The sequence below is a fragment of the Tursiops truncatus genome, chromosome 4, assembly GCF_011762595.2.
Source record: "Tursiops truncatus isolate mTurTru1 chromosome 4, mTurTru1.mat.Y, whole genome shotgun sequence".
Taxonomy (NCBI): domain Eukaryota; kingdom Metazoa; phylum Chordata; class Mammalia; order Artiodactyla; family Delphinidae; genus Tursiops; species Tursiops truncatus.
Genome location: NC_047037.1, coordinates 67,531,930 through 67,558,867, shown reverse-complemented (window position 1 = coordinate 67,558,867; position 26,938 = coordinate 67,531,930). Strand labels below are relative to the sequence as shown.

Below are 26,938 nucleotides of genomic sequence, written 5' to 3'. Positions count from 1 at the left end.
TCCCCTGCGTCAGCAGGCGGACTCTCAACCACTGCGCCACCAGGGAAGCCCAAGTCTGTTTTTTAATATCCCTCTTTTTGTCTCATTGTCTCTGTATGGGCCCAAAACATTTGTTTACAAACATTTGCTTTTCCATCTCCATGCCAATTGCTTTCCTCCCCTTTGAAACCAAGCAGGACCCTGTTGGGCTCCTGGGCACAGAAGCCTTTCTGTGTCCCTCGTTTCAAGTAAGAAAGGAGTTAGTATGCTATCTTGTTAAAGAAATCTTACAGAGAATGCAAGTCACAAGTCTACAGCCAGATCCACAGACAGATCACCAAACACTAGTCATGGAGGACTTTCCTGAGAAAAGGAAAAACATCACAGTTTGCTGAGGAGTGAAAAGAAATATGGGTCATATTTTATCCTTTAGACTTAAGATTCTATTTTAAGCTTGGGAGCTTTCATGTTCCCACTATCAAAATGTTCTGTGCTTTGTATAGAAACATCTCTGTCATCCAGAAGCTTACCCATTGGAGGTCCCAAAACAATTATAAAATTGAATGTTTGTATGTTTCTTTAATAAGAACTAACAGTTACTGGGAGCCTAGTATACATGGGAATTCTTCTAAATTTCATATACGTACTAACACTTTTAATTCTAAAAACATCCCTTATATGTAAGAATGTTATTTTCTCCACATTATGGATGAGGACACTTAAGCTCAAAAAAGGTGAATTATCTACCCAAGAATTATCTACACAGCTCTCCAAGTCCTGCCACTTAACTCTGAGCTACTGTGCCAGATTTTCTACTTTTATATATACAAATATATGATAATATTTTCCCATAATCCTTGCAATATCCCTATGAGGGAATCAAAGCAGGTTTACCCCCATTTTACAGCTAGGAAAACCTTTGAAAGAGGTTTTGGAGAATAGTACTGCCCACCCCCCCCCCCCCAGGTAGTTACTGGCACAGTCAGAAATCAAGAGTCCCAACTAAATAGTTTAAAACTTCCTTTTTCCACAGCATTAAGCTATAATATCTAGAAATCTGCTTTTCCTATTAAGAAAGTCAGTTAGGTCAATGTCATGAGATTTAGTGAGGAAAAACTAATAAAATGTGATTGTAAAATCCTAAGTTGCTGAACAATGCAGTCTGCAGTGCTTTCCCTTGTTGGTATGTATTCTAGAAATAAACAAATCAGTGAGGCAGGGGCTTCCCTGGTGGTACAGTGGTTAAGAATCCGCCTGCCATTTCAGGGGACATGGGTTTGAGCCCTGGTCTGGGAAGATCCCACATGCCACGGAGCAACTAAGCCCGTGCGCCGCAACTACTGAGCTTGCGCGCCTAGAGACCGTGCTCCGCAACAAGAGAAGCCACCGCAATGAGAATCCCACACACTGCAATGAAGAGTTGCCCTCGCTAGCCGCAACTAGAGAAAGCCCACATGCAGGAACAAAGATCCAATGCAGCCAAATATATAAATAAATTTATAAAAAAAAAAAATCAGAGAGGCATCCTGTCCTGTGTTTGTTTGTGGAAGGGAGGGAGGCAAAAGCAGTGATCCATTATGCATTGTTTTCCAGAGTAGGACACAGATCAGCCAGCAGTGCCACAGCCAGATTTTAAATATTCATGATGTTGTGGGTGGCTGCCCAGAATAGATTGCACTCCAGGGAAAGGCATCCCACACTTTCTTGTCACAAGGTATACTATAACTGCACAGAGTCAGAGACTACAACACCCTCCAAAGGGGGAAACCCTGGCCTCCTTAACACAGTCTTTGGTAGTTTCTGCTCAGAAATAGCAGCAAAGCCTGGGAGAGATAGTCTGATGGAATCTGCAAAGGAATTTCTTTTTCATGGAGCTGGGGAGATGATGGAATTAATGTTTTACACTGGGCTTTTTGCCTATGATTCTCATCTGCTTTGCCTGTAAGTCTAATGCAGCTGTTTCAGAACAGCTTCAGTAGTAAGGCCAATGTTCATGACAGTTTCTCAAACATTGCTCCAGATATTACTTTTTTGATTATTATGATTATTTTGTTATTTTTCCTAAAGGAAATTGCATTTCTAAAAGAATGCATTTGGGTCCAAACAACAGTAACTCCAAGAAAAAAAAGTCCTTATGAGTATTTTATAAGAACTCAGAGAATTCCAGTTTGCTCAAGCAAGGTGGATTATTCTTAAAGAAACACCTATATTCTAAGACCATGCAAATAAGGAAGATCAGAAAAGGTTCCTATAATATACTAACTTCCCAAAGACAGATCAGATATCTTAAGTATGTTTTCAAATTTATTGATTGCAACACACAGTAGTAAAAAATACATTTAAATCTGAACAACAAAGAGAAGAGTGGGTTTGGGTCTCCCTTTGGCAAGAAGAAGAAAAGTTAGAGAGGAGAAAGAAACGTTTTTTTAGTTTTTTTTTTCACAAAACAATACTACCATTATTATGCATAATGCACCCAATAGTTTCTATCCTATTTTATTCCATTTTATTCTCTTTAATTCTACTTTTTCAAAGTATTGGTCATAATCCCTTAAATTGATTGCATGGTCCACCACTCAGTCTCAATCTGCAATTTCAAAGAGTTTTAAAGAATTCAAGTGAAATAACTAAAAAGCTGAATACATGTGAAAGATGTGTACACATTTCTCTATAGGATACATATTCCTGGAAAAGAAGCAAGTGTCAAAGTTTGCTTCTACCCAGAGTACATCAGTATAGCCCTAGAAGACTGAGGTTTTATTCATACAACTTTTCAGGGTATAGGCATCAGGGAATAAAGCCAAGTGCTAGAAACAAGTGGCAACAGATGTTTATAAAAAGGAAAAAAAAAAAAAGAACTTCAGATATTGGCTTTTTTTTCAGACATAGACTACAGTAAAAGAACATTTGAAAATAATCATTCCAAATTTCTAGAAGTTAAATATATAATAAATATAATTTCAAAATTTACTGGGTAAATTAACTAGAATATTAGACACAGCTGAAGACAGAATTAGTGAACTAAAAGATAGATCTAAAGAAAGGATCCAGAATACAGCCAGAGAGTAAAAATTAAGCTGGAAAATATGAGAGATTAAGAGACATGGATGTTAAAGTGTAGAGATCTAATACATATAATCAGAGTTTCATTTCAGAAGATGAATAAAGGAATGGAGAAAAGGCAATATTTGAAGAATTAATGGCTGACCATTTCCTGCTGACGTAAAAAAAAAATCCTGTCATCAATTCTTCAAATATTGGGTCCACAGATTCAAGAGCCCCAAGAAATATATATATATATATAATAAAATCTATCCCTAGACACAGCAAAGTAAAATCTAACAAAGAGAAGACAAATGGAGTGATTAAAAAAGGGGTTACATCTAAAATAAAGGACTATAACAAACAATAGTTACACTATTTAATTTTGAGGAAGAGCAGGCTAGAACAAAAATTCTGAATAACAGTAGAATGGGAGTTGGAAGAGGGTCATTAGACTTAAAGTGTTCTTGGACAATTAATGTGTTTAGGGACATTGGTGTTAGATTTTTGTTAGGTTTTGTAGACACATGCAAAGGTAATGAGGTAATCTCTAAAATAACAGGTAGTGAGTACATAACTTCCAAAAATAGGCAAGAATTCAAACGTTTCAAGGAAGACATGAAAGAAGGTAGAAAAAGGCAATTAAAAGCAAGACATATGATATTATGACATGGAAATTTGGTATAAATGAATCCAGATATATGAGAATCAAATGTGAACAGGCTTTTGATGGATTAAATATTGTTACAAATTATTTATTACTCTCTCTTTGAAAGATGGCTTTATTTCCCCTCCCATTGAATCTGGGCTGGCTCTAAGGCTGCTTAAACAATAGAGGCAGCAGAAGATACATTTTGCAAATTCCAAGCTTAGCCTTTCAGAGAACTATCAGCTCTCATTTCCTCCTCCCTGAAACACTCATAATTGGAATGCTTCTGTGCAAAGCCCAATTGCTGGTGTGAACAGCCCAAGCAGCAGGAAGAGGTCCAGTGCAGACTGTGGTCTGAGATAAATCTTACCTACCTGACAATCACATGAATGAGCCTTCTTGGATGTTCTAGCCCAGAGGAGCCCCCCAGGTGATTTTGTACAATCAGTGTCATGTGGAGCAGAAGAGCTGCCTAGGTGAGCCCAGTAAACACACAGAATGATAGGAGATGATAAAATGTGGCAGAGTAAGATTTCAAACCCACAACATGTGATTGTAGATCCCAAGCTCTTAACCTCCGTGCATGCTGCGTCTCATCATTTAGTGAGCACGTAATATATGCCAGGCTCTGTTCTAAGGTCTTTACACTCTTAATGAGAATACCTTACTACTTTCTCTGGAAGAAAATGAGATAAAATTTTTAAACAGAGAAATATATACTGCATCAATGCTAATCAAAAGCAAGCTAGAGTAGCCTGGATAACAACATAGGCTGTAAAGAAAAAAGCATTGCCAGGGGCCAAGGAGAACATTATGGAATGACAAAAGTTTCAATAAATCAAGAAAATGTGATAATTTTAAATTCAAAATCACCTAATAACACAGCCTCAAATAATTTATACCTGATACCAATAAATTAAAAAACCCAGCATCATAGAGTGAGATTTTTAACATAGTTATTTCAGTAGTGCATACATCAAGCAGAAAAAATTTCAGTCAAGCAACAGAAGATTCAAAAGTACAATAAAAAATTAAACTTTATATAATTTACATATAGAGAATATTGCACCAAACAAACTGGAAATTATGCACTCTTTTCAAGCTTATACTGAACATAATAAAGATTGGTCATGTGTTAGTTAAGAAATTTCAAAAACTTGGTAGATTTTAGATAAATTTTCTGACCACAATGCAATAAAGACAGAAATCAATAGCACAAACACAACTAGGAGAAACCCCATATATTTGGCCACTCCTATTCATGAACAGGGAAGCAAAAGCCTAAAAAAAACCCACAAAAAACAAGCAAGCTGAATCCAATAATGTACAAAACATTAATACATTAAGACTAAAATGGATTTAACACAATAATGCAAAATTGGTTTCATGTACTATCTCATTCTACTGGGTTAATGTAGCCATTATATACTCCTATTAATTAACTCATATTTTTCCTGGCAGAAATTACTTAAATTCTTGAATCATCTGTCTTGTCACCTATAAAATGGTGAATTAGCTCTATTATATCTCTATCTCAAATGATAAAGGGGATCAAACGAAAATAAGTTCAATGATTGTAAATGTGGTTTGTAAACTGAAAACATTGTAATAATAAGATGAATTACTTTATTATGCACAAAAAGATTTTTCATAGATGTAAATATATAGTTGTAAAACATTGATATTTTCTACTGTTTATGACTATATTGTATAAATATACTGTAGTGCTATCTATTTTAATGATAATGAACATTTGGGTTATATCAAGTATTTTATTTAACTGCTTCACACAATGTTACTATGAGCATTATTGTCCACATCTCTAAGTGTACAAGGGAAAAACTTTACCTAGTTTTTACTCCTAGGAGTGAAATAATTGTGTTAAAAGTTGGTACATTTTAGATATACTAAGAAATTTCCAACTAAGGAGTGTGTGTCTACATTCCCATCTGCAGTGTTTGAGGCTTCCTCAATGTTGTATTACATTCTCAAAATTTAAGATACAACCCAGCTTCTAAAGTTTTGTTACTGTGATTGATTTAAAATGGTTTCCTGAGGTTCCCTGGTTACCAGTAAGATTAAGTGTATTTCCTTTTTATTGATATTTATTGTTCATTTATTTTCTCTTCTGTGAAGTGCCTCTTCATGTCTTAAGCCCGTTTTATTTTTAATCATTTCTTATTAAAATTGATAGGTACAAAACAATATTAAACAATATACCTGAGATATAAAGAATGACAATACAATGAACAGTCTTCCAATTTAAAGAAAAGTAAATTGCGTTTGAATCTCCTGTGTATCCTTCCTGATCCCATTACCCTTTCTCATCCATGAATGTAATGGCAAAATTAAATCGTGCACTTATTAGGCTGTTTTTAGTTTATCACTTTCCTGTATTATTTTTACATGGTTTTACTGCATATATGTATATGTGTGTTATAAAATTTTCTTCTCACCCTCATATTCAATAACACTTTTTCTGTTAGCATTATTTGGACTAGTCAGCATTACTCAGGAGAGTGATTCAACAGCATTAAATAAAAAGCTGCAGCTCCTCACCTTCAGCAGGTTACATAGAACTGCTTTTGAGAGAAGCTGCTTAATTGCAAATTGTCACCTGCAATTCAAAGTACCAGCAACGTTGACTTTCAATTTTGGGGCTATGTCTGAACTGACTAGGTGTTTTAATCTCACTCTCCTCTTTGTATTTAATATGATGTTAATCCCCTGACAACAGAGCTGTTCACACAGTGTGAGTTCTGACTGATGTCAAATAAGGAAAAGCTCTAGGAAAAAACCTTTTCAGTGAGCTTCTAGACAGGTCAAATAGTGATGCTTCTCTGGGGATGGGGCTTTGGGTGATTTTTAAACCTGTTCTATCTCCTCCTGTGGCTGCTAGGCTGCTGGTAATGCTGTTGATCTTCAAAGCTGCCATAAATTTGGGGAAAGGGGACAGAATTAGGGCAAGTTAAAAACACCACAAAGCTCAGTGTTACTACTGAAATACAGCTGTTTTTCTTGAATAACACTTTGGAATGTCTCAAGCTTCATTAATTTCCAGAATTCTGAAAAAGTAGTTTTGACAGCTTTTGCCAATGTTCTCATTGCTTTTATGGAGAAGCAGATTTTCTGAGGTCCTTAATCTGCTGTTCCAGAGTGCTTCTATCCTTGATGAGATTTAAAGCCCCCAGTCAGGGTTATGACTAATCTAGATTCCCCACAAGCTTTTTCCCTTTAGGTACCACTTGCTAACCTTATGCTTATTCTTCACTCTGGGATTTTATTTTGTTGGTTTCAAGGAAGAGAATTTTTAAAAATTTCTCTTTAACCTGCAAATCCATGTATTTCATATGAGAAGGTACTTTTACACATGAATTCTACACACAATATTGAACAAATGTGTAAAAACACTTTTTAAAATGATGGCAAGAATTTGGTAGAAGATCAAGAACAAAATGTAGTATTTCCAAAGACTCCAAAGGTGGTAAGAGATGAGATCCATAACAAAGGTGATAGCATAATTCTTGGTCAGGAAAAAAGTCAACTCTTCTAATACAATGGAAATACAGAATGGGAATAGGAATGGCAGAATACCAGGAAGTCTAGGATTGAGGGGAAAGGCAGTTAAGGAAGATCTTGTTTTATGATATTTTTTTTTTTTCTGTGAAGGGAATGTAGAAAAATGTTTGAAATGGTAGAATATGTTCTTGAAAAATATGAAGCCATGTTGAAAAGACAAATGTAGAGGATGGAGGGAGAAATCCAAGGATTCAGGGAATAGTATTTTCAGCTTTGAGAACGTAGTAAGAGTAGAGATCATGAATCTCTAATGCCAATGATCTGCACCACTGTGTGATTTAATACAACACTGGAATGCCATCAACTGAGGCTAAAGCCATGTGAAATCCCTTCCTTTTCCACAAATACATTATGCCATTATGCTCTTTTATACCTTTATGCCTTGTGTAATGCCATTCTCCAGTTGTCTACAATATAGAGCATCTAGTCTTCCTTCATCTCTCATTTGCTTCTCTTCAAGGGTGACACTATGCCTTATCTGATTAATGCGTTAAATAAAGAGCTGTAGCCTCCATGCTAACTGTATTTCAGAGCACCCTTCTTGCACATAACTCTACTCTGGTGGAGTATACCCATAGGAATAGGTCTTTCCTGCCTTACATAGAAAGAAGCAGTTCTTATCCTCTTTCTACATCAGTTCTTAGACTGTGATGTGTTTGGATAAATCAATTCATTTAGTAGATTGGTAGTTAAGAAGCACATTTTCATATCTGATCCAAGCTCCATTCTCTAATAAGTCTTTACCAGTATGAAAGGGTAAGTTGATCCCTGTTTTAGTCAGTTCAGGCTGCTGTAACAAATTACCATAGAGTGGGTAGCATATCAATAACAGAAACTTATTTCTTACAGTTCTGGAGGCTGGGAAGTTCAAGATCAAGTTGCCAACTGATTCAGTGTCTAGTGAAAGCCTACTTCCTGATTCTCAGACTGTTTTCTAGCTCTAGCTTTACATGGAGGAAAGGGCAAAAGAGCTCTGTGGGTCTCTTTTACTAAGGGAGCTAATAATATTGATGAGGGTTCCAGCCTAATCACCTTCCAAGTGCCCTACCTCCAAATATTATCACATTAGACATTAATGAATTTGGGGGAGACACAAACATTCAGCCCATAACAATCCCCTTTTTATTATTTCAGGTTATATGTTATTATCATCCTCAAACGCCAGCAGGCATTGTTAATAGAAACTTTAACACATTATTGGTCTTCCCTGTGAACATATTTGTTGCTCTATACTAGATTTTAAGCACCCTGAGTGCAGCAAACATGCTTGTCACTATTGTATATTTAGTACCTAACCAGGTGACCACAATATAGTAGGCAGACTGTAATTGTTGATTGAAATAGAGGGAATTTTCTTTATAACCAGAAAAAAAAAAAAAAAGGAAGAATGTAGGTTTCAGAGACAGACTTCCCACTTTCTATTTTTATGAGTTCAATATAAGAAACTGCTGAATGAAGCAATACATTGTAAAAACAAGCTTAAAGGGAAAGGGTAGATAAGCACAAACAATAGATAGATATAGTTTCTTTCCATGACTCTAATAAAGGGTCAGAGTTTGAAGAGCTCTTAAAAATCATGCATTCTAGTTTCAAAAAGAAGTGAAAAATATCTTTACATACTTCTATGTAAATGATTTCTAGGATACATTGAAATGAATAAATAACGGTGGATAAAATTATATATGTTACTGTTTGGATAAGAACTAGGAAATACCAGTATACGTAGGCCTATATTTATATTAACAAGATACGTAATAAAAAATTGGCAAGTAAACATTTAATAATTAGCCTCCAATTAACTTATAAAGGTTCAATTTTCCTTCTCTACAACTTTTGGTTGTTTTATTTTTCCCCCTCAAGTATATGCCTCCCCCTAAAAAGACACTTGTAAAGTCATCTTTTCTGATCAGATTATTATCTACAACAAATGTGTGATCTTCTCCTTGAAGAGTGCAGGTGTTTGCATGTGAAATTTGACACTTGGGTTGCTAGGGTAACAGTCTGCTATATGATAATGAAAAAAAAGAAATGCGTACTAGAGCAAAAAGGTGTGCTGTATGAATAGACCAGCTACAAAGTCTATTTGAAAAAATATGTCTTGTTCTACTATTGAATGAAACACTGGTAAGTTAGGAAATGGGAACTTTTAGGCTCATATTTTTCAGCTTCTCCCTGCATCTCAGGGAGCTTCTTACACGCTACTTGCCCCATGTTCCTAATACCCCTTTGCTTTCTTCTTCACCTCTCAGAAAACCTTGCGCTTGTTTATTTGCTTAAGGTGTGAATAACTGTTTACAGCTTGTAACGTGTAACATTTCTCCCCAAATGATTTTCTTCCATACTGAGAAGACAAAAGAGAATGCACCCTCACACTCTCTGCCTCTCCCCCTGCCAGCCCGGGACTTTCTAAGAGACACTGAAATGATACTTGTTAGTTTGCTCTTTCCCCAAGCCAGATATTTAGTTCTTTGGTTCCCGGATATTACTGCCTGAATATTACTATTCCAAAATCATCCTTTCTGAGTTGGGAATATAGATTTTGAAATCTAGAAAATCGTTTCAAGAGACACACAAAATTATGTAGAAAAATAAATCAACCGAGCCCTAATATCCCACATTTATTATTAGTGACTTGTGTAACCAAGGGCAAGCCGATACGTTTAAAATTTAGTTTTATCTCTGAAATGAGGTAGAAGGTGGAGAAGTTGGATTTAAAATGTTGTTCAGTGTGGTGATTACATCTATTTTCTTGGACTATTTATTTTCATTTCTCTCACTTAAATTTTCATTAAGATATTATGGACTTGATATTTCCAAGTTATTTTCTGTTTTAGCATTTTGTAAGTCACTTTTTACAATAATTTCTTTTTTAATAAAAAAATTAACATGTCATTTGCCCTACATTACACTTGAAAATCAAAGAATGTGTGATATTAGTTCAAGAAAGTTCTGATGGCCCAATGCAGCAAAATTTCAAAGCAGAAGTTGACTTCGGTTACTTTAGAATTCAAAAACCCAATAATATGACAGCAACAAAATACAAAAGAAAATAAATTCATAAATGTGCTGAGATTAGGAGAGGAGGATACAAAAAGTCCAAAATATTTTAGAAGACAGGTGTAAATAATTGTTTGACATGTGAAATGGAATTAATCAGCGAACAAGAATGCCCTCAGTTCATGCACTGTGCAGTTTCACATCTAGGTCATCTTTGTCATGTTCTGGAACTTTGCATAGATGATTCTTTTTGTCTGAAACATATCCCACCTTTTCTACCTGTTCCTCATTGCTGTTGGAATGAAATAGAATTCAATCCAAATTCTTCACCTCACCTAAAGGTCCTGTAAAAGCTAGCCTCTTTCCAACTCTCCAGGCTCATCTCAAACTTCTCTCTTGCTTCCTAGTTCCAGCCACATCAGCCCTCTTCACACTCTTGTAGATACTAAGTTCTTTACTGTTTTCAACTTTCCGCATAGGCTATTCTTCCTGCCTAGAAGTTTGTTTCCTTCTTTCATTCTTCACCTACTTAACTTTCATTCACCCATCAGGTCTCATTTCATATATCATTGCCTCAGGGAAAATCTCTTCAAATTCATCCCTATATCAGACCAGGGACTCTAGTACATGTTCTTAAAGGACGCTGTATTTTTTCTTTGTAGTTTTTATTACACTTTTTCTAATCATATGCATTTATGTGATTTTTAAAATCAATATCCATCATTCATCGTGAGACTCTAAAATCCATGGAGGCATGGTTATTTTTCCTTGACAAGGGATTGAATCTTTCTTCTAGACACCCCAGCACCTAGCAGAACAACTGACATACCAGTCATCTGATAAACATTTTTTAACGAGTTGTATTAATAGCTTGCAGTTAAAGAAATTATTACCTAATGGGAAAAGCATTGTCACTCTTTCTACCTTCTCATTACAAAAATATACAGTAGGTTGATGTGCCTACAAAATTTCCACACATGTTTTAAAAAAGCTTAATGGCAAATTAAATGAGCCAATATCCATAAACACCTAGATTGGCTCAGTATTCAACACATAACTGGAATTCGCTTCTCATCATCTTCTCTCACACGGTGCAACATAATGAAGGTTTAAATAAAAGTCTCTCTTTTCATTGTAATTGCATATAAACTGTTATTAGTAAAGGATTTAAAAAGGTATAATTTAAAACTTCACCTCTCTTCCAATATTTTTCCTACCAAGAAACTAAAGTCATATTCAGAAAGTGATGAAAGAAGTTTGGTCCTCTAACCATTAAACAATTTTAGCAAACAATCTTTGTATGAATATCAATTTCTGTATATTTAAAGATGATCAAATCCACAGGATTTTCATTGTTTACATTTAATTGTTCTCTACTGAAGGCATGAACTAATGAATACACTGAACCTCAGGGTTTCATTTGTGCAAGTATATGCTTTCCTTTGTGATTTTCTTGTGTAAACTGTATATTCGAATGTGTGTGTAACAAACACATTCTCCACGTTAAATGCAAACAAGTATTTCTTTTTTTTTTTTTTTTTTTGCAGTATGCGGGCCTCTCACTGCTGTGGCCTCTCCCGTCGCGGAGCACAGGCTCCGGACGCGCAGGCTCAGCGGCCATGGCTCACGGGCCCAGCCGCTCCGCGGCATGTGGGATCTTCGCGGACCGGGGCATGAACCCGTGTCCCCTGCATCGGCAGGCGGACTCTCAACCACTGCGCCACCAGGGAAGCCCATGAGGAACACTTCTGTTTCCTGGCTTCTTCGTCCAGCCTCCAATACTAGCACCATCTTCTCTCTCTTCCTCAGCTCCATTTTTCTCCTTTCTCTCTATGCCAACTGAACCTCCTCTATGACCTCAGTTCTCCCGTATTAATTCTCTCCCCAAACCTCCCATTTTTCCTGAAATTCTCCCCATCCGCTTTTCCTGTGAACCTATTAGAACCTGTTTCTTTAAAATTAAGCCTTCTGAGGATCCAGAAGCTAAGCCCTTAAGTTCTCATACTCCTTGGACTAAAGCTGAATTGTGAGCCACAGCCAAAGAATTTCCCAAACTAACTGAAGATCCTCACAGATTTGCTGAAGAACTTAATAGCCATTCGAACTTATCAGTCTGGTTTCTCTGACTTATATCAGCTAGTCCAAATGCGTCAGTAAAGTCCAAGCCCAGCATTTGATGAAAACCACTAATTGGAAAAATCCTGAAAGATCTCTAGAATTACAACTGGGAGTCCAGCCTGCTAATTTATTATATGATCAGGCTCAGACAATCCCTAAGTGACTTCATTAGGCAATTCCTATGGCTTTTTCAAAGCCCGTTGATTGGAACAAAATTAGTCTTGCACACAAAAATCTGAACCTATTCATGACTATCAATACAGACTTAGGATTATTTTAAAGGAAAATTCGATCTTCCTTCAGAAGTTGATTCCAGCTGGGTATGTTTTAACCCAATGTCTATCAATGGGCTGAATTGGGAAATTTTGTTTTAGTAAAAAGGACCGTGATGGGATGGGAAACTATGTCCACTCCAGATTTAGTTAATCTGACAAATCAGCTTTCTCTCACTCTAGATGAGTCACCTAAAGGGAAGACAGCTAAAATTCTTAATCTTCAACTCAACTGAAATTCTTAATCTTCAACTCCAGCAAATGAATGTCCATAAAAGAAACCAAAAGCCACCAAGTTTCTACTATTATTGCAAAGAGTCAGGACATTAGAACAGAGATTGTTACAAATTTAACTGCTTTAGGTGCCTCCAAACTTCTAACCAGCCTTTCCAATGTCTTCTCAATTCTCAGTGACAGGGCTCTGAGGAACTACAAGGGCTCTTCCCAATCCTCCCTTTTAATTGGCTTGGAGAAACATTTCTCCAAGATTGGGGATGAATCTCTTCTAGTTCTAATTAACAGTGAAGCCACACTCTCCAGTGCTTTACCCCACTACCATAAAACAAGCCCTGCCTCAGGGTACTAAGACAATGCAAATAGTGGGGATCTCTAATGAACCTCAAAATATCCCTGTCTCTGAACAGATTCCCTTTTGCTTAGGCCCTTTAAAATATACTCACCCTTTTCTCCTTGGTTCCTTGGCCCCTATCCATTTACTAGACCAAGACATAGTAGAGACAATAATGCCAGAATTTCTTTCACACAAAAGGGAGAAACATTCTAGAAATTTTACAGCAGTCACCAAAGCAGCCGATCAGGTGAATTAAATGACCCTTCGATATCTTTTACTTGCTCCGTCTCTGGTGGTATTAGATCTGATTCCGGAAACACTAATCATTTGCCCCAATTGAATCAACTACTACTTTCCTTACGGGCAAAATCTTCAACTGATAGAGGCAAAATTTGCAGTGCACCTCCTATCAAGGTTCAAATAGATCCCTCAAAACCTCTTCCCATATTTAATTAATACCCTAAAGTAAAAAAGCCCTTCAAGGCATAAAACCCATAATAGAAGAATATAAGTCTCCAAGGCTCAAGTCCTCATCATCCCTTGTACTAGTCCATGTAATACTCTTACTTTACAGGTGAGAAAACCTAAGCGCTGAGGTTGAAGGTTTGCCCAGGATCTCTGAGCAATAAACAACGTTACCCCTTGACACCCTGTTGTTCCTAACCCTCATAAGATACTAATATTCACTCCCACTGGAAGCAGATTCTTTACTGTAATTGATTTATGCAGTGCATTCTTTAGTATTCCAGTTGATGAAGCTAGCTGATACCTTTTTTTCCTCACTTGGGGAGAAAAACAGTTCACTTAGACAGTAATGCCTCAGGGTTTTACTGAGAAGCCTTCTTATTTCTCACAAATCCTGAAGGCTGATCTGGATGATATAAAGTTCCCTAGAGGTTCTACTTTGTTGAGGTATGTGAATGATTTGCTTCTTTCAGCTCCTTTTCGAGCCTCCTCCCTGGAAGACAGAATCCACTAGCTAAAGCTTTTAGCCTTAAAGGGACAAAAGGTCACCAAAGAAAAATTGTAGTCTTTCCAAACCCAGGTTTGATATGTAGTACATCTGATATCAGAACAAGGGTTATACCTAGACCCAGATAGGCTTCATGGTGTCCTAAGTTTCCCAAAATCCCAAAGTAAGTGTCAACTGTGAGTTTTTCTAGGGCTAGTTGTTTATTGCTGAAATGGGATTCCAAAGTTCTGTCTTATGGCCAAACCTCTGTATGCTATACAAAAGAACAACAACTTTGAACTAATTTTATGGGAATTACCAGATGCATAGCCTTCAAGTCCTTAAAGGAGAGTTTGACATCTCAATTATCAGATTCTCTTTTTCCTTTTTGTATATGAAAAGGAAGGGAACACCCTTGGTGTACTCACACAGAACAGGTGGACTATCATCAACCCATGGTGTATTATAACCAGCAACTGGACCCTGCTGGAATAAACCCATTTTTTGCTGGAGAAACAACTGGCAGGCTATTAGGTTTTAGGAATACCCCCTTGCTTTCGAGCCATAATGGCCACTGACCTTCCGGGAAAGGCCACCAAGAAAATCATTGTGGCATCTCCTTTAACCATTGGGTACTTCATGCAGTAGAAGCCCTCCTGAATTTCTGTCAACTCAACATTTTTCAGTCATCTACCTCACCTCCTATGAAGTTCTTTTCTTAACTGCTCTTCACGTAATTCTTTTATGTTGTAATAACTTTAACCCTGCTACTCTCCCCTCCCCCTCCCTACGATCAATTGATTTCTCATGGTTAACTGATGGTTCTTATTTAAAAAGTGACAGTGGCAAATATGGTGCTGGGTATGCTATCACAACTCCTTTTAATGTTGTTTAGGCAACACATTTACCTATGTCTACTTTGGCTCAACAGGCTGAATTACACACTCTCACATGGGCTTGTACTTTAGCCAAGGGCAAAACTGCCAATATTTATACTAATAGCAGATATGCTTTCAGAGTAGCTCATGATTTTGGAATGTTGTAGAAGCAATGTGGCCTCCTTACTTCCAGTGGAAATAAAATTTAAAATGGCCTCATTTCAGGAATTGTGTTATGCAATACTTTTACCTGTTGCTTTAGCTATTATTAAGGTTCCAGGACATTCTAAACGTGACTCTCTGGAAGCTAAGGAAAATCACCTTGCTGACACCTCCACAAGGAATGCTGCACTTAAAGAAATCAACAGCAGCCAAAACTCTGTCATGGTCCAAAGTGATATTTCCCCAAATCAAAACTTAGAAAAACTAGTTTTAAAAGCTCAATTATTGGCCTCAGAGAAGGAAAATCAAGATCGGAAATTCAACAACTGTTGGTTTGATAAAACGTAAAAGCTCTGGTTTGGACAAAATAACAGCCCAGTTTTACAGGAAACTCATATTCCCACTAGTCACCACTGTACATGCATGGAGCCATTGGTCTTCTGACAAAATGATCACCTTCATGAATCAATATTGGTGGGAAACATTTACAAGGCTGCAAAAAGTGCATACCTCACTTGTCTCACTTGTCCAAAGTACAACCCAGGAAGCCTGCTCACACTGCTCTTGGACATTTTGAACTGCCTAATGGACCATTTGAGGTCTAGCAAATGGAGTTCATGCAACTTCCTCCAGCTCACAGATATAAATATGTTTTAGCCATGATCTGCATGTTTTCACACTGGACTGAAGCCTTCCCTTGCAGACAGGTTACTGTGTCCTCTGTGGCTAAAGTCCTTTTGGAAAAGATTATCCCTACCTGGGGAACTCCTCTTGAACTTCACAGTGACCATGGAACCCATTTTACTGGTCAGGTGCTTCAACAAGTCTGTGTTGTTTGTCCGGTTTTACAACACTTTCCCTGTTTGTGTGAGGTAACCACCCTCAATTCTCTGGTTTAGTTGAATGCACAAATGACATTAAGAAGACTCTACTGGCGAAATTTGTAGAGGCACTCCTTACACTTAGCTAAAGGCTTTGCTGTTGGTTCCTCTAAATCTTAGATCCACCCCTTTTGGAAGTCATAAACTCTTACCCTTTGAGATGGTCACAGGACACCCAGTGCACTTGGCTCCTGCCTCTTTTGATGCACAACTGACAAAAGGAGAGATGTTTCAATCTTGCAAGGGCCTAATTGGTTCTATTAAAAAAATAACCATGTTTTGCTAGAGCAATCTTTTCACAGTACACTCTCAGGAGATGCATACCTTAAGTATCATACCTTGCAACCTGGAGATTTTGCCTATTAGAAAAGTCACCTCAACAAGTACTATCTTCAACCTGGCTAAAAATGCCCCCATCAGGCACTGCTAACCAACCCTTGTGCCACCAAATTCAAGGAATAGACTCTTGGATTCAAGTGTCTACTCTTAGGTTCTTAGGTGACACACCTAAGAACACACTAAACCCTGATTGGACCTGCACATCATCTGGTGATCTGAAAGTAAAGATTTCTCAGAATCGAAGCAGGTGATACCTGATAAGACAGCTTTCCCAAGATATCTGGACCAGGCCTGTTGGAGTTTGTCTGCCTTTGATGATGACATAATGGTTCAGATGATTTCCAGTGACTATGATCTTGATAAATTATGGACTTTAGAGAAAAGGTGCCTGCGAGTTCTACTCCTCTACTCCTCCATTTTACTCAAATGTGACCACAATAGGTTTCAAATCTGCACACTTTCCCTCCAATGTGACACTATATCTAGGAAAGGCTATTTCTGACATTGAGGGACAAAAAGCCCCTGAAACCAGAAACCCTAACTCTTGATCGGCAATGCTATCAGAAAAAAATCTTGATTAAAATGGGGAAATGTAAAAAATTAATGAACAGAAACCTCAAGTAGATAGAGTCAGGAGACCAGAATGGGGAGCTCTCATGTCCTACAATAGTAGAGCCCAGTAGAAAGAAAAAAGACTTCCTCTTCTTGCCTGGCAACAGCCCAGCCAATAAGAGACGATCGCAACTCAGGCAATGAAAAGCCGTGAACTCTTCGTTTACTATAGCCCTCCCAACTTCCTTTTCCCCTCTTTAAAAGATTCTCCATTTATTTTTGTGGGGGACTTGCATGTGGTTCACCATGTTTGCAGACTCTGAATTGTAATTATGTGTTGATCTGGAATAAACCCATTTTTGCTGAAGAAATAACTGGCAGTTTATTTGTTTTAGGTCAACAGACCAAAGAGCAAAAGGGAAGACAAGAACTTATTATGTCTCTAAGAGTTTCTGATTATCTGTAGTTGCATCATGTTTGCTCATAATCTATTGGCCAAATCAAGCTAAACTCCAAGTCAACACATTGGTGATGTAAACTCCTCCCATAGGAGGCACTGGCAATGAACAATTGGTGAGCAAGTATAATCTTCTTACAGAAAAGAAGTTAAGGATTATGAAAAATGTTATCTATCAAAGACTTCTGTCTTGATCACAGATATTTACTTCTCTCATTTCTGCATGCAAAATATTCTATTTATTTTCCCAAGAAAGATACACTAAAATTTCATCCCATCATGTGCTCAGCTTTGAAATCTAGGACTCATAATAGCTTTTACATCAGATCCACATATAGCTCGTTTTGGTCCAGAGACCTGTAACTAAAAAGATAAGTTTTCCCCTCCCCCCCACACTAATGCATACCTCATGCTAAAACAGGGAAGAAAGACAACTGCTTAGAGGTCACTGGGCAAATATCATTAAACTTCTTACCTTGAAGCTTGGTAATGTGCCCTTGATTGGGCCCGGTCATGCTTCCTATAACTGACTTCACAGCTTATTATTCTCCATGATTCTTTAGTCTCCCTCAGAAGTTTCCTTTCTTTTTCAGTTTCCTCCTTGTCCAAATCTAAAGAATGCAATGAAAAACATGACCTGCTTGGAAATCGAGCAGTTTTTCAGCCTACTTTATTCCTGCAGATGTTTTGAAAACCAATGTTGTTTCACATCAGAAAGTCACAATCTCTCTTAATTCAGGTTTGATTTCAGTCAATTGCTTGCACTATTATCCACATCTACAGTACTTTTCGTATACTGTATCTCTCTATACCAAAAACGTCTTTGTAAGAACACTTTTAATCCCTTCTTCTGGAGCCATGATGTCCAGCTAAAAAGATGTATTAAGGTCCATATTAAACTACAGAGTTATCTTAACAAAGGGAATCGTGGCTATAACATCGATTTGGTTTATGCCTTGAGACTGAGTCTGATTCTTTGAATAATTTCTCTGTTTGTTCTTTAACCTACTGGACATGAGTAGGAGTTGCAAATCTTAGCTTTACAAGATTGAGAATTTCTGGGTTCTTTTTTCCCTTACATCCCTGCCTACAAATGGACCAATTCTTTTCTAAGCACAGGTAGTAGTGCTTATCTTGTAGTACTTGCCTAACACAGCTAGTAAACAAAAACCATAGTAAAATTATGTATCACAAAACCCATTCCCCTAAATCCACAAATTTATTCAGTACATTGTTTGCCTAAGTTCTCTATACCTTAAGTGTACCAAATCTTTACCTCCACTGATATTTACTGACATTTTTTCCACACTCCAAAAACTTTCCATCACTGACCTGCTACACATTTCTAATGATATAGTTTATGGTATTTTGTTAGGGCAGCATTTATTTCTGGTACCACTTTTTGCATAACAGTCAGCTTTGCTATGTAACAAACAGCACCAAAACTTCAGTGATTTACAATAATAAACTTTCTTATTCACAGACTCTGGCTGCTGTGGCTTTTTTTTTTGTCTCTGCTCCATATGAGTTTTCATTCCAGGAAACAGGCTGTGGGAGCAGCCTTTGTCTAGAAGAACATTACCTTCCTGAGATTTGAGCAGTTTTCTCAGCCTACTTTATGTGTGTAGATATCTTGAAAACCAGTGATTGTTTCACATCACAAACAGTTGCAATATACCCCTGCTTATAGCAGAGAAAAAGAGTGAGAGGTACAATAGAATTTTTAAGCAGAAGTTAGTGTCTTAATATATAGGTTAGAGTGCCTGATTTTTTTTTTTTTTTTTTTGGTAGACAGTGTTCTTCAGCTACAGAGAATTAGAGAAATCAACAGAAACCTAAATAAATAGAGAAATATTACACATTCATGGATTGGAAGCATCAATATTAATAAAATGTAAAATCTCTTCAAAGTGATCTATAAAGTCAATGAAATTTCAATATAAAGTCTAGAAAACTTGTTTATAGAAATTGAAAAGTCGATTTTAAAAACAGAAATGCAAATGACCTAGAATAGTGAAAGCAATGTGAAAGTAAAGCAAACTTGTATGACCTACGCTACTAGACTTTGAAACTTACAATAATACTATAATAATCAAAACAATGGAGTATTGGCCTAAGGACAGATATATGGATCAATGGAACAAACTAGAATATCCAGAAATAGACCCAAACATGCAGCTGTGTTGATTTTCAAAAAAGATGCCAAGCTAAGAGAATGAGCAACCCTCTTTTGGAGCCTCTTTATCCTCAAAATCATTCTTCAAAATGACCTAATATTCAGGTAAATCTTGAGCAGGAAAAACATCACTAGCTGGCTTTTACCAACCTCAATGCTGACCTCAGGGTCAGAAAATGAAGTTTTTTTCTTGTTCTGCTAATGAGTGACCTCTACCAATTAATTCACCTCTCTGAACTTCAGAATGTGACAAGGCCATCAGACAAGAATATCATGCCATGAGTAGCACGCCAAAAACAGCAGAAGAAATATTAAAATGCCAATCAATCCATTTGCTATATATCATGCTGACTGTAATCAAAATCAGTAACATACATTCTGTCTACTATGTGAAAAGTTCCATGCTAAGTCTGATATCGAGCTACCCTATATCATGATAATTTCTGTGAATCTTAAAACACCACTGAAGGTTTCCTGTATTAAATATTAGGAACACGTCCAAAGGGAACTGCTTCTAATTACTTTTCTTTGAAAATTTCCCTCCTCCTTAAACTTCCTCATTAACTTAGCTATTTGCTTCCCTGGTTATAAAAGCAGCTGAGGCAAAAGAGCCACATTTACCATATGGTGATGAGTTTTACAGAATCAATTTTTAATTTTAAAATGCCTAATTTGGAAAGCAAGAGAAGTATACAGTTAAAACAAATTACAACTAATAGTGATTATATCGAGGAAAAAATTATCTTGGTATCTCCAGTGTCTTACATCTCTTACAAAACAAATTGCAGGTACCTTCATATTTAATTGTTATCTATAGATTTTTCTGCTGTTAATATTCTCCTGTAACAGGGAAGTTGGCAAAGATCAGTTGTGTGATATGAATCTTGAGAGAAAGGTACGGTTTATTCTAATGTTGTTTCCAGAGTTTTGAGGCATTTCATTAAAAGTAATTTCTAAGTGATACTCACAAACACATGTAATCACATATCCAGACACATGTATCCACTAACCACAAATACACTCCGTAGGGTATGGTAAGAGATTGTGACTGTCATTTTCGATTTAGTGTTTTCAACTCTATGTTTTAACCCAATACATAATTTCCCTCTTTGTTGCCTCCCATAAGATATCAACTGTAAATCCCTGATTAAAAGCAGTGAAAGGAAAGTGAAAAGAGGTAATTTCTTCCATTAATTCTTTGGAAAAATAAAAAATTAGTCCAATCAAAAATAAGGATACATCAGTCTGATCAGAGCCCCCTTAGGGATGAATTTCATCTCTGATAAAGAAAAGTCCCTGCTTGATTGGCTTGGCCCATTCATCCTGCCTTGAATGCAAATGTGAAAGCTTACTTCTTGAAGCTGATGTGGCCATCAGACAATAAGCTTAAAGAAAAAAATCAACATGTTCAGCATGGCAGAACAGAAATTAGCAGAAGTCTAGATACTCGATGTCATCAAAAACAATCCAACTTGGAACCAAATCCTTGAAAATATATTGTTATATGGGGTTATTAGATAGCTTCTTTGCTTAAGCTATGATTTCTCAGGTATTCTGACACCCTGAAGCCAGACCTCTTATACAAAGCAATATCAACCATTACATGAGCTAATGGCATGTAGCAAGGGTTATATGAGTTTTTCTTTGTTGTTGTTTTTATTATCTGAGCTCAGAACACTTACATCTGTATGACTATTCAACCACCTCACTTGGCTGTCTAAGTGCTTCAAACTTAATATATGAAAGCCCAAAGATTTTCTACCTCCAAACTCACTTCTTCCTAAGTCTCCCCCACCATTAGCACTGTTGCTCAGGCCAAAAACCTGAGACATTTTTTATTACACTTTCTCTCAATCCTTACTTTCAACAAATAAATATAATTGTTGGCATTACTCAAAAATATCATCCAAATCTGATTATTCTTTATTATCCCAACTTCTGTCATCCTAGTCCAAGCTCTAGTCTACCCTTATCCTGCCAGTATTGTTCCTGCTTTCACTTTTAGGCGGCATGCTCCACACAAGAGCTAGGAATGATCTACTTCAAATATAAGATAGATCATGTTGCTTCCCTATTTAGACATCAATGGCATTTCACCACTCTTAGAATATAATTCAAACATTTACTTGGACTGTGGATTTCATAGACGACTTCTTTGACTTTCTCTCTTTCTACTTTTTCATTCATTTGACTTCAGTAACACTAGACTAGACTTACTGGTATTCCTTGAAGACAACAATTCTTCCCTGACTCAGGAACTTTCCATTTGCTGTTTCTTCACCCTGGAGTGCCCTTTGCCCACACCTTGGTATGGCTTACTGCCTCCCTTCATTCAGGGATTTGCCCAAATATCATCTGAACAGATGGTGTCCCTCAATGACCCTATTTAAAATAGCGTGGTAGAAGCAGAAAATAGTAGATTTGGATTAAAGTACCACAGAATCTTGAGACTTGATTAGTATTATTGAGAAAAGTCTCTGAAGACTTTTGCATCACACTTTTCTTATCAGTAAAATGGGTAAAAATAATGCCTGATCATAAAGTATGGCAAAATTCTAAGTACACATCTGCGTGAAAATGGCTCATTACCACAGTAAAGATGTAAGATTCTATTTCATAAGTGATTGCAACTAATTGGGAGCAATATTTCACTGACAATAGTAATGTGGCAAAACCGTATATACACCTATATTGATATGACACTTTGGATTTTACAACTTCACAAATGGTTATACGGAGATCCTCAAAATGATGACAATAAAAATATTAGACTATTAAAATCATTTATGTATGAGAACACTGAGCCACTATACAGTGAACTAACTTGCATTCACAGCCTAGAAGTATTAGATTTTATACTTATTCCAACATTTTTACAACTAAAGGTTTAATACCTTTTGTGTAACACCATACAATAGGTCTAAATGCCAAAGAGGAAGATATAAACCTAAATATTCTACTAAGATCCATGCTGACAAATTATGAATTATTGAGTAATGTCTAATGTGTTGATACAAATACTGAACCATTCCTACTTACACAAGGAAAGAGATTTTTTTTTCATTGCTACAATTATCAAAGCAAAGAAATTGGAAATGGTTTGGAGAGAGTTTATAGTATTCTTTGGAGTTCCTGAGTTTGTCACCACAAATGAGAGGCTTTCACAGACCATAAAATTAACTTCCTCCATTGTCACTTGCCCAGTTGCACAAGACAACCTACACGTCTTTGTTAATTGGATGAAGTAAGTTTGCTATATTTTCCTTTCTTCCTCACAAGCGACACAAGCTGTGTGACGTTTTCCAAAGGGAAAACCCTCCTTGACTAGATTTACTGCTGACAAGCTGTCAAAGCAGTGTACGGCCAAGGTTCCGAGGAGTGAATATAAGTGAACATTGCCACCCTAAGCACAACATGTAATCGGGAAAATTCTCCAAGTTACTTGAGGTATATCTTTCAGAGAATTTTTTATACATTAGTATCGTAGGCATGAGAAATACTGTGGGGCTATTCAAACCTTATTCTACAATTGTCCAGGAAGTGTCATGCTTTAAGTCCAATGATTCTAGAATATGCTTTTCAGGATCATGGATTCAAACTTTAGCACGTTATTATCAGAAAAATCTGCACACCACACCAAGTTTTCAGTTTAAAAATGTGTCTTTGTTCCTTGTTTGAATTTATATTGTGCAAGATTCTGTACTAGATACCAAGGAAGACACAGAGATAATTGTTGCTTTTCTAACCTATGGTGGTTATGGTCTAATAGGAGTGATGAGACATCGATGCAGATAACCTTATCTATATAAGGTTGCATTTACATATCTAGAATGAAAAGTAATAATTTCTATAAAAGCAGAAGAGAGTATAAAGTTTAGGAAGTTTAGAATAATTATGACTCATCATAGATTTGGGGTTGTAGAGCTGGAAGGTAATTAAAGATTATTTAGCCTAGTCTCCTCATTTTTGATATGAGGAAATCAGAACCCTGGGTGGAAAAGTAATTTCTCCTAACTCACACAGCTAATTAGTAACAGAGCCAGAAAGAAAATAAGTTCTCCAAGTTCTCTGTCTTTTGATACTTATAGGAACAGATGTTCACAATAGTTAAGAATAACAACCTTGGGGCTCAGTAGGGCTGAACACCTGGATGTTTTTAATATCAGGCCACCTTCACCACTTAGAATCTTGGCCAGCATCTCATGCTGCATCCAACTCTAACTGTTCCAATGGGAGCTCTTCAGGGAAACAGACCAAAGCATCAAGAAAAGAAATAAAAACCAATTCTAGCCTTCAACAATCGAAAACAACATCTAACTTGTAAATTGTGTTGTAGCTCAGGATTCTGCCTCTTCTTAACTCTATCTATGACCTTTAATACTAGTGCCTCGAACCTCTGTCATGGTGACACATAAATCTGGATATCCTGACCAGTCTTCTTTCTAGTACCCAGGTTCATACCGCCTATTGGACAGTTACACGTAGATATTTAATCTGTACTTCAAACATAAAATATGTAAAACTGATTGCATTATTTCCCTTACCTTACATGTTTCTCTAGTTTTATTCCTTCTCCCAGTGTAATTAGAAATGCAAAATTCCTTATATCCTCCTCTGTGAAAGCTTCCCTGGCTCTTCTTTCCTCTAAGCTCTACCACTTCCTAAATATGACAAGTTTATTACAGTCCCTGGGGGTTACCATCTTCAATTATAAAATAGGGATTATAATTTCATTTACCCTCATAAGATCATTATGGTGGGATCATGGTGGCTACTGGATAACTTCTTCTGCTTAGTTATTTTTATCTTACTTTCTACATTTTCTATAAAGGGCATGCATTTAACTTTAAAAATAGCAAAACAAAAAACCGCACAACATTAAAGCAAAAAATATATCAAGAGCATTTGTTTCATGTCATTTTGTGATTATTTTGACCCAAAAGTAAAATATGCCCACTGTTTTAAGTTCAAAGCGTAATCACTGAATATATAATAAAAAGTAAGTCCCTCCATCCCTGGCAGAAAAATTGTGTTCAGCAAAATTAATTTCCTCTTTTCCTGGGCACACAGCCAAATCACTACACTGGCATACACAAGGTATGGTCTTGTGATAAGTTCCTAGCCAATAAGTAAAAGTGTATTGTGTCACCTCCAGGCCTTCCCATAAAAACCTCCCACATGCCATTCTCTGTGATCTTTGCCCTTCTTTCAGCTGAATTTTAATATCCAAGAAAACTTTGGAAGCCACAGGGAAAAGAGACTACAAACATGATCACCTTGAGTTCCTGAATGACTAGATGAAGTAAGAGATGGCGACCTCCATCATTACAGTTAGTGCAGAACCTCCATGAGTTGATAAGTGAAAAAAAAATTCACTTCTGTTGCATTTGAGTCATTATACAATCTGCAGTCTATATGTTACAACAGTAAGCCAATTTGAAATACATTTGGCTTCCCGAATGAACTGCTTATGGTAATTGGAATAGACCACGTTTTTTTCTGTGATAAAGAGAACCCGAAATGAAGAAGTAAGGAGAGTCTCCGTTTTATCAACCTTGAAATTTCTGAGCATGGAGAGTGCAGACAACCAGGAGTGCAACTCCACAAAGAAGGCAGAGGAAGAATATATGAGTTGCAAATTCCAACTTACATCAGTAGATGCCGAAGAGGGACAGGGGGCTTCTAGTAAACCAGATATACTAGAAAACTCAGCAAAGGGGACCAAAAGAAAAAGATCTATAAAAGATAACAGAACTTGCTGTCCACGAAAAATGCCACAATGTTGTGACAGTGTGAAACCTCAGAAGACAATGCCAATTCTTCCTTTACCTTCTATAGTGCCACCTGTCAATCTGATTCACAGGGACGTTGTGTGCGCTTGGTGCCAGCAGTTAAAACTAAGCACCAAAGGCCTGAAACTAGACGGATCTAAAGAACTCTGTGAACATGCCTACCCTCATCAAAAAACATTCCTGCCACAGCCAAGGAGGCCAGGATCCTATCATCTCCATCGAGAAGAAAATCAAAGTTGGACAAGGGCGAACTACCTCTGGAATGTTCTGATAAACAGATGTCTTTTGAAGGGGCTGTTCCTCCTGAGGAGGAAGCACCTGCCCTTGAAGGAGCTCCCACTCTTCAGGGAGTTGTATCAACGTCCGCCCCTGACCTGGAAGCTGTGTTTGCCTCTTGGAGCAGAATTGCAGCCAGGGCCGTGAAGATGGAGTTGGAGCAATCACAAGAGACCTGTGGGGTCTGGTGGTGCATGGTTCAGAGGAGAGTTCTCCCTGCTAACACAGTGGGCTGGGTTCATTTACAATTTCATACTGGACAGGCTTGGGTACCTGATAAACGAAGCAGGGTGTCTGCACTCTTCTTGTTACCTGCCGGCAATTTTCCACACCTCCACACCTGGAGGACAATTATGCTGTCGCCTGAGTGTGTACACAGGAATAAAGTATTAACGAAAAACCTGCCGTGAGATTACAACACCAGTAAAAAGGGTACAGCTATGATTATAATTAATGATAGAGAAGAGACTACAAATCAACTCCACGGCGCCATTTGACAGCTGAACTCCGCTCCGCACTCTCCATGATTCCCACTTACAGGGTGCACAGCCTGCTTACGGGGTTGCATGAAAAAAGCCTGTGAACTGACAAAAGTGGAAGTGGCTATCTCTCCAAAGATTCCCAGCCCTAAGGGAGCAGAAGATAAAGGAGATGGAGACATTTAAAAAATGCCAATTCGCTGAATGGAATTAATGTACTTGAAAGTGCGTCAAGTAAATTTCTACATTGGGCAAGATGGGGCTTATAGGCAAAAGTTCAAATTTGGTTATGTACCCCTTAACCAAGCATTCAACCTTATCATCACCAGGAATGGTAAGAGCAGCGATGGGTTTCCTGATGTCATACAATATATCACTGATAATATTCTTACCCCAAATAATCTTTTCACAGGGAGGCAATCAGTCCTGATTATGCCTCTTGTCTCAGCATAATTAAGTGAGCTTACCTTGTTTTGGATGGCAGGTACTTAGATGCACCCACATGTAAATATTCACAGAGCTATGCACTTAAGATGTCTGTATTTTACTTATACGTAAATTACATATAATTTTTTTAAGTGTCCTACATTGAATGATGAATTACAGTGCCTCTAGTAAAAAGGCAACTAGAAAATTTTGAAATTAAAGCTTTTATTTTAAAATTAAAAAGAAAACCCCAAATCCATAATAGTTTAACACAGTAAGCACTTATTTGTTGTTCCTACACACTTCTTGCCAGTCCTGGTTACCCTCAGGCAGATATTTTATATGTGTCAGCCACCCAAAC

General features: G+C 37.2%; 1 long non-coding RNA gene and 1 pseudogene across 1 annotated transcript in view; one reads left to right on the top strand and one right to left on the bottom strand.

Moving 5' to 3' along the window:
* Nucleotides 1–18,040, bottom strand: part of LOC141278474 (uncharacterized) — a 214,038-nt gene extending 195,998 nt beyond the window's left edge. Inside the window, exon 1 of the long non-coding RNA XR_012331232.1 lies at nucleotides 17,904–18,040. This is a non-coding gene — a long non-coding RNA (uncharacterized lncRNA). The remainder of the gene's footprint in view (nucleotides 1–17,903) is intronic.
* Nucleotides 18,041–25,174: 7,134 nt separating this feature from the next.
* Nucleotides 25,175–26,082, top strand: LOC101320370 (developmental pluripotency-associated protein 4 pseudogene; annotated as a pseudogene).
* Nucleotides 26,083–26,938: the final 856 nt, after the last annotated feature.